Below are 12,503 nucleotides of genomic sequence, written 5' to 3'. Positions count from 1 at the left end.
GCGGTGGCAGGGAGGAGGCAGAAATCCTCAATAAATAAATAATTTTTAAAAAAAAAAGATAAAAAAAAAGAAAGTCTTCCACATCCAGGCCCTTTGAGCCCCTCCTCCATTCCAACAAGTTGTTCTGAGATATGGTCACAGTCTCTTGACTTGTAGTCAAACACTGTGGTGGCTTGAATGAGAACGGCTCCTACAGGCCCATGTGTCTGAATACTTGGTTCCCAGTGGGTGGAACTGTTTGGATAGGATTAGTAGGTGTGGCCTTGTTAGAGGCAGTGTGGCCCTAAAGGCAGGTTTCAAAGCCCACTCCATGTCTAGTTAGCGCTCTCTCTCTCTCTCTCTCTCTCTCTCTCTCTCTCTCTCTCTCTCTCTCTCTCTGCCTCATGCTTGTGGACCAGATGTTAACTAGCAGCTACTACTCCATCGCCTTACCTGCCTGCCTGATTCCATGCTCCCTGCCATGATGGTCATGGACTAAACCTCTGCAATGGTGAGCCTCAAACTACATGCCTTCTTTTATAAGTTGCCTTGGTCATTGTGTCTCTTCACAGCCATAAGAAAAGCAGCTAAGGCATACTCCGTGTCATGATCATTTGTGCCTGTCCCCACTTATCCTGATACTTACTTTGAACGTGTGCCTCACAATTGTTTTTGACAAGCACTGATCAAGAAACACCCAAAACTTTATGTACTTTCGATATTTTAACAACAAAATGCAAATAATTGAAATAAATGAGATAGTCCATTTAAAAAGGTGGATGGAAACCTCTGTCCCATGGTAGATGACTCATTAGAGGGCACCAACTAAATCCAGGGGCCTCGGTTGCTAAAACTCACTGTAGAGATCTACCAACTGAACAGGAAAGCCGTGCCTAAGGTATCGTGAGGACTATGCAGTTCATAGTTCATAAAGCAAGCAGTGATCCTAGGGGAAACACACCTGTGTCATAGAGGGCTCTAGAATACCATGGGTGTTACACCTGCAGAAAACATGTGTGGCTGACAGATAGTCTCTGTAGAGTTCCTGACCAGTGGCTCACAAGCCTAACCTCTCTTGAAGCTCTCTCTACGTGACTGCCACTCCAACTCAGCAATGAGAGCCAGGCAGAGCCGAGTTGGTCTGGGTCTGGAGATCTCCTGCTTGTTCCAGCTTCCATGCTTTCTCGCGGTTTTCCTGTTCCAGCACTCAGGGTGACCTTGAGTTTGGGAGCAGTGAAGGAAGAGCTGTTAACCCACGTCAGGGGTTCTTTATTCCCTGTATGACGTCTGAGGCAACCTTCAAACACAGCGACCCAAACCCATGCTGCACTGTAGCCTTGGCAAGGTGAGAGTAGACTTAGGGGAGAGAGGCAAGGCAGGGGTCCTGAAGGATGCTGGGAAGGTGGCAGTGACGTTCCCTAGTGCCCGGCTGCTACAGGGACCCTTCCCTGTCTCTGTATCACGATTGGCAGTCCCTTTCTAGTTGTCCCGTGCTGTTGCTCCCTTCCACAGCCCTTTTTTCTCTCTGGAAGAAAGGTGCCATGTTTATAACTGGGGTGGATTTTGTCTACACTGAGCAGCCATGCATTCTCTTTCTGCAGTAGGCACCATGTGCTGGTTCTCCTGTGGGGGCAGAGTCTGAATGTGGGCAATATGGCCAGTGAGACCCACTGTCCCATGAGATCATGGTGGAGATTTCTCATCTGTGGCGATTTGAATGACAAGAGTCCCCAAGATTCATGGATTTGAATACTTTGTCTGCAGTGGGTGGGGAGGGTTATGGAACCTTCAGGAGGTGGAGCTGTGGAGCTTTGCTGGAGGAAGCCTGTCACTGGGATTGGGCTTTGATGTTTTAATTGACCTCTCCCCTCTTTCTGCTTCCTGTGTGTGGACAAAATAATGATCAGACAGATTCTTACTCCTGCCACCATGTTTTCCTGACTGGTACCATGCCTTCCCTGCCACGGAGGACTCTATACCTCTGAAATCATGAGGCCAACGTATGGGAGTCAGTTCTTTCCTTCACCCAGTGGGTTCCAGGGAACAAACTCAGTTCATGGGGCTTGGCAGCTAGCGCCCTTACCCACTGAGCCATCTTGCCAACCCAATAACTGCTTATTGAAGAAATAAGTTCTGTCATGATGTCTTACACCACAAGCTAGTCTAGAGAAGGACCATGCTTCCTGGGCATATCCTATGGAAAGGCAGCTGCTGATCTTGAACAGGGTCTTTGGTGACTGAAGAATGTCCCGAGGTGAAATTTGTTGTCCCTTTGGTGCTGTTCATTGACTGGTGTGCTCACTAGTGTAAAGACACTGATCTGAATGGGTTGGAAGCTGACTGGTAGAGACTTTTTATGGCAAATGCTCAGTTTGTTTCCCTTTCTTGGATCCTATTCTCTGCCTTAATGGTGGTTCCGTGCCTCTCAGAGGAAAGGGGAGGGCATTGGGATGTGGCTTAAATGCTTTCTGCACAAGCAGGAGGAACCGCTCTCAGATCCGCAGCCCCCATGAGAAGCTGTGTGTGATGACATACACACGCCAGAGTAGAGGGGTCAGAGACAGGAGAGTCCTTAGAGCACACTGGACAGCCGCCCTAACCACTTCGCAAGCTCCAAGTTCAGAGAGAGAGAGACCCTGACTCAAAAATTATGATGAGGAGCAATAGAGGAGGATACCTGTATGAATCTCTGGCTTCCACATGGATATGCATGTTCACACATAACTACAAACACACACATGCACACACATGTTCCTCCTCATCACACACACACACACACAAAGAGAGAGAGAGAGAAATGGGGAGGAAGAACAGGGCTTCTGGTACATCACCACCAGTGATTTCTGTACAGAAGCAATGGTTCATTATGCTTCCACTCCTTCCCTCCACGGTAAATCTTTAAATCCGTTTATCGTTTTCTTCCTCTGAGTACAGGGCAATTCATGCTGAGAGTCAGGTCCTTGCTAAGGATAACTCTGTTCCCCATCCCCAGCACACCCCTTGAGAGGTGTTCAGTGTGTTATAGTCTGTGATAAATGATGCCTATTAAAGAAAGCAGTCATCACCACACTTAACCCCCACACCACGGTTCCGTTCCCATCTTCCTCTTGAATCCCAAACCACCCATCTATGCACAGGGCTCTGATCTTTGCTTTCCAGCACCTTCAAGATAACATAGGATATTTGATTAAGCTGGGAGCATAGTCCTCATTTAAGATCAAAAGCATTTCTTTGGATGAGCTGGGTGCTACATTTGAAAGGCCCAAGAGTAAACACTACTGCCGTACACTGATGGAGACTCAGACGCAATACAGCAATCACATACAGTCTGAGTTACCCACAGGACAGCAGAGGCAGCGGCCTGCAATTCATTATTTAGGTGATAACATCTCTGAGAGTTGCCTAAGTGATATTTATGATATGTTGCCATGACAACTGCTCTTGTTTTGAATACCATTTAGAAAAATCTATCAAACTGCAGTAGTGGAGTTCTGGTTCAAACCACATCTCCTGACAGCCTCTCCCAACCTACTAGTGAGCTGTCTAGTAGAGATGAAGAAACTACGAACAGAGAGAATTTTGAACATGGGCCCTTGAGGGAAGTGAGCCCCTTGCCTGTCTGAGGACCGTGAGATGGCCTCTTGCATCTGTAGCAAATTATCACGAGCTCAGGGTCTTAGTGCACACTTATACTGTTCCAGTTCTGGAGGGCAGAAATTTAACGTAGGGAAGTCATGCCACAGGGCTTGTGGACTCCAGGAAGAACCCACTTCTTCTCCTTCTCACTGGAGAAGTATCTAGAAGCCACTTGCTTTACCCAGCCCTTGATGCTTTTCTTGCAAGTCAGAAACACAGGATCTCCCTCCCTCTCTCTCTCCTTTCCCTTTCTACTTCTTTTTTTTCCATTTTCTCTAATCTTCCCAACTTCCTCCCTCCTTCCTTCCCTCCTTTTCCTTCCTTTTCTCTGTTTTTTCCATTCTTCTCTCACTCTGACCCTCCCACTCCACTATCTTCTTGCAAGGACTCTTGTGCTGACCTACAACGGCAAAGCCTTCCTTTGGGCTGTGTGTAGCAGCACACTTACGTGTCTGGGGCTGGGAGGTGGACATTTTTGCGGGGGTCTCCATGCCTTCTAAAGGCTCACACCTGCCATTCTAGGAAGCATAAGAATTTCTGGGAATGAAAATCTGTGGTACTCATCCCTGAACCCCACAGCCTAGCAAAATCTGGCAGTGTTCATTGCAGGTCTCGGGGATGTTAAGAGACTTGGCATACCCAGGCCTTCCCTTGCCTTGTCAGCTTGGCTCCTGGCACATAAGATGTTTTGAGGGACCACTGAGGTGCCTCGTTCCAGAGATAAACATGATGCATAGAGAGGCTGTATGGCCTGAACTGAGGTCCTTTCGAATGCATATGTTGAATGTGGCTGTGTTTAGAATAATCAAACAATTGCTTGCTTTTCTGGAGGTGGACTAAAGGTGTCCCTGAAGGGAGGCTGAGCTAACAGCGCTACCAGGGACACTACTGTAGATGGCTGTGTCAGAGATCATGGCAACACAGTCACATTTGTGAATGATGTCATGAAGCCCTCTCCTCCCGCTCTCCCACACAATGTACATGTACTCTGTCTCTTATCAGTAATCAAACAACTGGGACAGGATAATGTCGTTTATGAAACTCACTGTTGCCCAACACAACCGGGTTGCAAAAGCGATTGCAAAATCAAACTCGTGATATCTTAAGGAAGTTTATGGTTTTATGTGAGCTTCATCCACAGCTCTCCTGGGCTCAGGCAGCTGAAGGATGGACGCATCTCTAAGGCATGTGCTATCAGACCAGCTCGCAGCCATTTCCCATGTCACAAAAACATCTGGAGACTGTGGGATTGCTTTCTCCTAGTGGCCGCTCTCCTACCCTCTCCTCCCACCCAGTATAACCAGTCCATTTTCTTAAAAATAGCAGTCAAACAAGATGGGCTTACCTGGTCCCCTAGCACTCACATTCTTCAGAGAACGCAGGCGACTCTTTGTGTTGTCTTTGTGTTTGGCTAGTCTGAGTCCAGTCTTCCAGGTGAGCTGTAGGAAAAGATACAGAGGAGGAATAAAATCCATCTCATTTCCTTTGAAGCATGTAGCTCTGAATGAGCGTTCTGCTCCCAACTTGCCCGTCTCTTCAGTCAGATTCCCATCATATCCAGGTTGCTTCTTCTTAATGCCAACCAATCGTATTTTCTTCTGCTTGAGATTCTTTGTGTACTGTGTGTCTCTGTGTGTGTATTTGTGTGTCTCTGTAGGTATGTATGTATGCATAGGTTTGTTTTGTGCACAGGTGTGTGTGTATAAGCGTGTGTGTGTGTAGGTATGTGTGTGTAGGTGTATGTCTCTTTGTATGTAGTTTTGTCTGTGTCTGTAGGTGTGTTTCTTTGCATATGTGTGTGTTTGTGTGTCTGTGTTTGTCTCTCTCTCTGTATAGGAGATATGCCTGTGTGTCCATATGTGCGTGTAGGTGTGTTTGCCTGTCTTATGTTTATCTGTCTGCATGTATAGATGTGTGTGTGTGTGTGTGCATGTGTGTGTCTGTCTGTCTGTGTAGTGAGGGGGAACAGGGGACATCCCTTGGTGTCATTCTTCTGGAACTGTCCACCTTGCTTTTCAGCCTGTCTCTGCCTCTCAGTACTGGGATCAAAGGTGTTAGGCACACTTTCTATGGCTGCTTTAGACACAGGTTCTGGGGCTCGAGCATGGGTCCTCATACTTGCCCCATAAACATATTACCATCGGAGCTAACTCCTTAGCCCCCAGCTGGTGCTCCGTGATGGTTCTACTTCACCCACAGAACGAACTTGTAACTCCTTCTGGTGACAAAATCCCTCAAGATGTCTCCATCTTTGGGCTTTATCTCCTCAGCTCACTTTTTGACTCACCCAGGCTCCGGTGAATTCAGCAGCCTTTGCCCGTGTGGCATCTGCTTCCCTCCTCCTTGACGGACCCTCCTGCCCTCTGCCCTGGAAAGACCCTCTGATCCATTTGCTTGCTTTGCCCCCTCTCCCACTCAGGTGCTGTCAAAGGGAAGTCATCACCGCTGTGGTAGCGGTAAATTTCCTCTGTCTAATTTAAAAACCCTCTGTCTCATCAAAGACACATGGAAAACCAATTTGCTCATTTCGCGCTGAATGAAGCACTCCCTTGACCTCTTGCTAATCGTTTCTACCTCTGGCATCTAATTCTGACTTCAAATGCCTATCTGACTTAAATAAAACAACACAGAGGAGGGCCCACTGGCATGACTCTGCCTAGGGGTTGTCATATGCAGTTGATTTTTCACATCTGTGTTGACCAATGTGCTTCTGTATCCCCTCACCCCTCGAGAACTCCCAAGGAGGCTGGGTTATGATATAGCCCGGTTTCTTTAGTTCCATGGTCTAGCTCCAGGCCATGAGAAAATGTGAGCTGGTGTCCAATGAGACCCATGAGGAACGGTGGGATGCAGAACAGGCTTCCCCATAAAGTCTTGCAGATGCTGTGTATGGACCTGTAATTGCAAAGACTACCTCCCCTGCCAGACATGGGCAACCCACTGCTTAGGGACCACCAGAGTGTAAGAGGCCCACCCAAAATATAATTTTCTTTAAACATCAGGAGGGGGAACATGAGGTGTCAGAGCGAGAAGCATGAGGAACTGTTTAGGGGCTAGCATTTGCTGCACTGCTTACCATAAGGAGGCCTTCAGGGTGGACTTCCTTAGGGCATCTCTTCTGTGTTTGCACATGGCTGCCTCTTCCTCTCTATTCAGATGCTCCTTCTTTGTGCAGACTACTCCCCTGGCATCTAAATGTCATCTTCGGGGCTGGATTTGTGCTTGCCCAGCATGCATGAGGCACATGTGAGGCCCTGGGTTCGAGCTCTCGTGCCGTGTGAACCAGGGGTGGCCCTGCATGACTGTAATCCCAGCACTCAGAAGCGGAGGGCAGGGGTCAGAAATTCAAGGTCATTCTCAGCCACATAGTGATTTTTAAGACCAGCTTGGGATGCAGGAGACGTTTTCCCCCCAATGAGATAAATGAGTACATTTCCTCTCATCATAAAGACACCGACATCCTGAATTAGCATCTCCACTGATGGCCCTGTTTTGTCTTACTCATCCCTTTGACGTTCCTACCTTCAGGGAGTGGAGAGAAGCTCAGGGGTTAAGAGCTGGTTTTATCTCTAGTTAGGGTTAGAGTTCAGTGGCCAGCACCTACACTCTGCAGCTCACTACTCTTGTAACCCAGTTCTAGGGGGATCAGATGCTCCTCTTTGGGTCTCCATAGGTGCTTACACTCAAGGACACACCCATACCCACACCCATGGTGGTGGTGGTGGGAATAAAATTTAAAATAAATAAAGGACCCAAGTTCAGTGCAGTCAAACTTTAAGGATCTGGAGAGTTGGGGTTCATCACATGAACTTAGAGGGGTAAACATCGAGGCGTCTAAAACTCTGTTATGTTGGGAGGGATCCATGAAGATAGATTGGCCCCCAAAAGCCACCTCTGGCCTTACAGAAAGTCCACTCATTTGATTGTCTGCATGAAAGAGAGGATTAGGAAAGGTCTCCCCAGGAGGAAATTTAGGGGAGTTATTCAGATCTCTGACAAAGACCCCCCCAAACTCAAAAACAGCAGCGCTCCGTCTTCTCCCCTTAGCTGCTCTGTTGGTGCCTGAGGCTCAAAAACACACGGAAGCGACAAATTATGTCACAGCAACTCTTGATTCACTTTCTCCTTAGGAGGCCTTACTCTCTGCCAGGCTACAAGGAGGGAAACTGTATCCTCTGGACTCAGTAAACCTCATGTTCTTTCTTACTGCAATACAAAAGAGCTGAGCTAGCTGCTGCCAGAAAACGTCAAAGGAGACTGCCGATGTGTTTTCTATGGCCCCCTGGCCGACCAGAGGCAGCTGGAAGCAGCTGGGTGACTCAGAAGAGGCACTGGCCCAGAACTTGACTAAGCCAGTGCACAGAAGACCACATCCTGTCTCAGATTTATGCTTCTCATTAACTGGAGGCTGTGTATTCAGGGCTTTGCAGACATTAATCACATCCCCAAACACCCAGGGGGGGGTTTTAACACCAAGGAGAAGTATGTGTCCCACAAGGTCACTAGAAGTCATTCAGAAAGTCAGTGGCAGAGGAAGAACCAGGGTTATACTGCCTGGGTGATGGAGACAAGAGATGGTCCCAAAGATGCACCAAACTGGGTGCCGGGGGATATGGAGTCACCTTTGCCAAGGAGAGAATGCATTGAGTTTCTCAGCTTAGTTCCTGATGTCTGTGTGCAGTCTTTCATGGACCTCTGGGGAAGGAAAAGAATCAAAGGTGAGGTTGTGTTTGCAAAATATTGTCACCCTTGTAATTTATAGAGCTGCCGTCCCTCTTTTATTCTGTATAGGGGCCCACTCTCAGGCTTGGTGATGGCTTAGGAAGTAGGTTTGAGCCCGAGTGGGTGACAGTGTCCTACCGAGAGAATGCGGGGAATTACTGCCATATAGAAAAGGGACTTAAGTTCCACCTTGGCTGGGATCAGGTTCTCCAATCCAGCAGGGAATTCTGCAGCTGGCTTAAGTGATCAAAACCATTAGACGAGGTGGAGGTCTTGAAGAATGACCAGAAAAGTTTTCAGGATCATTTCCTCTGAATTCAGCACTGTGGGAATGAGGAGTGTTACCCAGACCCAGGGGCTGCATTGGCTGGGTCAGGAATGAGCTGTTCAGAAAGAATGATTAAACCCAAGTCAATAATTTACCGGGGCTCCAAAGTGACTCTGCGAGGCATTTGCAAAGCCTCTAAGGACGAACTGCCCATGCTGGTGGGACCTTCAGATGACTGGCTCTGATACAGAGATCAAAGGGACAGGAAGTCATAACTCCTGGTGCTGCTTGTCAAACATGTCAGGCTGCAGTAGAGGCTTCCTCGAAACTGCTTTCTGCTGTGTTCCTGCCCCCACAGGCAAGGAAAGCTTAATGATTTAGTGTCCAGCCAGGGGAGTGTCCACCCTCACAACTAGGGCCGGACAACTCCGTGTGATGGATGTTTGTTTAGAATAAGGTTAGTTGTTCACTGGGAGTCGAAGTGTACCTGGACAGTCCTGTTAATCATCTACACAAGCAAGTTTCAGATAAACTTAATGCGATAAACTGAACTAGATCCATGGCAGGAGCTGGAAAGACACTAAGGGGTCATTCCTGAGCTCCCCAACTCTAACCACCTCAAGCTTTTCTTCATTGAACCCCCACATCTGAAGCATGATTAATAAAAACTCAGGGTCAGAAATTGGGGTTCAACCTGAAGATCTGAAAAGCAAAACAGCTAGCCACTGGCTCTTTTTTTATTATTATTTTTGAGGTATCACAAAGCTGCATTTATTTATTTGAGAAAGGATGACATTTTGAGAAAAAAAAATAACACACCCAAAATGGGCTCACAGGATAGCTTCCTTTAAAACAAAATTATCCAAGGAGAAATGCTATAAAGAGATGCTAACGGGCAAATAAGTAAAGCAGGTCCATTTAAAAGCATTCTTTATCCAAATTCTAAACGGGCTGTCAAGCAAGTTTCAGATAAACTTAATGTGATAAACTGAACTAGATCCATGGCAGGAGCTGGAAAGACACTAAGGGGTCATTCCTGAGCTCCCCAACTCTAACCACCTCAAGCTTTTCTTCATTGAACCCCCACATCTGAAGCATGATTAATAAAAACTCAGGGTCAGAAATTGGGGTTCAACCTGAAGATCCGAAAAGCAAAACAGCTAGCCACTGGCTCTTACCTCGACCTCAGTCTGAAATGGTGATCCTGCCTCCTGGAATCTCAGAATTAGACTGTATCTGAGAGTTGCCTGGCCCCGTCCTATGATACTCCCTAGATCTGGGATTAAAGGCATGCACCACCTGATTCCTATAGCAACTAGGGTGGCTACTGGGATTAAAGGCGTGTGTTATTGTGGCTACTGGGATTAAAGGTGTGTGTTACCATTATCTGGTCTGTAAGGCTGACCCGTGGGACTGTTTTACTCTCAGATCCTCAGGCAGTCTTTATTTATTAATATACATGTGAAATGCCACCACACACATCCTTACTCATTACTCATCTGGGATGTGCTCCCAGGCCCTTCCCAATGCCCCCACTCCCCAGAGTTAGCTTTTCAAGAGACTCCAAGCCAGGGAGGAAGACTCCACCCCAAGGACGCATGTCCCACAGCTGACTTCTCTTAAAGACAAGTTGCTAGGAAAGAGAGCATGCTTCCTCCTGCCCTCTCGGGGGCCTATTTGAAGCCCTACTTTCTGGGGTTCCTACTCAAGGATGTAACCTGTGGAAGGAAAAAGAGGGGACTTGGCCGTTTACTTCCCTTCCATTGTCTATGAGTAGACTTGCCTTACTGCTCCTGGTCCCTAGAGAACCCAGCTCTCCACATCTCTCCACAGCTTCAGAACTGTTCCTCATTCAGAAACAGACGGAAGCAGATGCAGAGATCCCCAACTAATCACTGGGCCGAGCTTCTGGAGTGCAATGGAAGAGCGGGAGGAGCGATAATATGAACATAGGGGTCAAGACCATGATGGGGAAACCCACAGAAGCAGCTGACCCGAGCTAGTGCGAGTTCACTGACTCCGGACTGACAGCTGGGAACCTGCATGGGACAGAACTAGGCCCCCTGAAGACAGGATGCAATGGTGTGGCTTGGGCAGTATGTGCAGCCACTGGTAGAGGGACCAGGATCTAACTTTAAGGCATGAACTGACTTTGTGGCGCCCATTCTCTATGGAGAGAGACCTTGCCTAGGCACAGGGTGAGGGGAAAGCCTTGGTCCAGCCTCAGGGAGATGATGGGACTTAGTTGGCCTCCCAGGGGAGGCCTTACCCTCTCTGAGGAGTGGATGGAGTCGGGGGAGTGGGGTAGGGGGAAGATGAGGGAGTAGGAGGAGAAGAGGGAGGGGAACTAGGGATTGGTATGTAAAAAATCAAATAAGCAAAACATTGTAGGAAAAAAAATAACTGTCTCCTCTCTTCTTCTCCAAACTGTATATATTTCTGGGGTACTATGGTGAGTTTCTTGGAGCCCAAAACAACAACAAAGTAGATAAAGGGGAGTGGAAGAAAGCCTGCGGAACCCTAGCAACTGTACCCAAGTGGAGAGGGTCTTCCTCCTGTCCGCTACTCACTGAAGTTCCCATGATGCTCTGTGGCAGTGAACTAAGGGTGATTGATGTAGGCAGCCAAGATTAGGCAGACATCTCTTGGCTCCTTGAGGCTGATTTCCCAAGCATGTGGGTAACGACCCTCAGCCAGGCACTGTGCGACCGAATGCTCCAGTCGCATGCTTTGAGGGCATCTGACAAGCTACCTGATTCAATGATTTGGGAGAGGCTGTGCCGTTTCTTCAGAGGGACTTCTGTTTTATAGAACTATCCATTTCTGCTATCTCAGCCCTGCTCGGCTTCCCCAAAGCACGGAGAACTGGGGCCAGGCAAAAATCCTTTCCCATTGGGAGCACAGGCAGCTGAGCCCCTTTGGAAGTGTTTCCAGGCAGGGCGGGCTCCTTTGCCGGCAGTGTTAGAGTGTTCAGAGAGAGGAGAGCAGTGTGCGTGGGTTAAGAGAGATGAAGATTATCCAGGGCCAAAACACAGCTTGGAAACAGATCAGTGGGGCTGGAGGGGAAACTCCACAAAGAAAATTCAAGCTAAGAATGAGGTCAGTGACTCTCTTCTTGTTCCAGGCCAATAACCCACAGTACTCTGCAGGCGTGGCTGTCCATGGAGGTTGGGCCTGTACACATTTACTTCACTCTTACGTCACCCAGGGGTCTGCTCCCAGATGTATGACAAGGGACCCCAGATGAGACAGCTAGGTTACAAAGAAAATAAATGCCATGAGTCTCCGCTACAGCTGTGTGTGTGGCAGCTGGGGGGTGGGGCACAACAGACGGATGGGTAGACAGATGTTGGATGGACATTTGCACATGGAGGTTAGAAAACAACCTCCTACATCTTATCTACCTAGTTTTTTGAGATAAATTCTCTCACTGGCCTGAGTCTCAACAACTAGACTAGTCTGGCTAGCCAGTGAGACTAGGAATCCACCTGTCTCTGTCTCCCCAGCTGTCAGATTAAAAGCATGTGCCACCATGTATGGTACATGTATGTAGTATGAACTGAGGATTGAGCTCGAGTCCTGCTATTTGCTCCTTTAAGTACTTCACTAACTAAGGCGTTGCTTCAAACCCTTTGCTACAACTGGTCAAAGAGCGCAGCTGTGTGAGCCCTGCTCTTAAGTCCACCAAGCACAGCTTGTTCCACCAAGTCTCTGACCTACCATCCTGCCCTGCCTTCAAGTTCATCCGTTTGCAGCAAAGCAGGTCTTAGGTTGCCCATGTGAAGAGCTACCTCAATCCTCACCCCAGCACAGATAGGAGCAGACAGGCCTGCATCCTACCCTCTTCTACTGCCCGAGACTTTGGGGTTTCTCCCTCCCTCCCTCTCTCCCTCCCTCC

This window comes from Microtus ochrogaster, linkage group LG4, assembly GCF_000317375.1.
Source record: "Microtus ochrogaster isolate Prairie Vole_2 linkage group LG4, MicOch1.0, whole genome shotgun sequence".
Lineage (NCBI taxonomy): Eukaryota > Metazoa > Chordata > Mammalia > Rodentia > Cricetidae > Microtus > Microtus ochrogaster.
Note: the sequence above shows the minus strand (reverse complement) of the source record.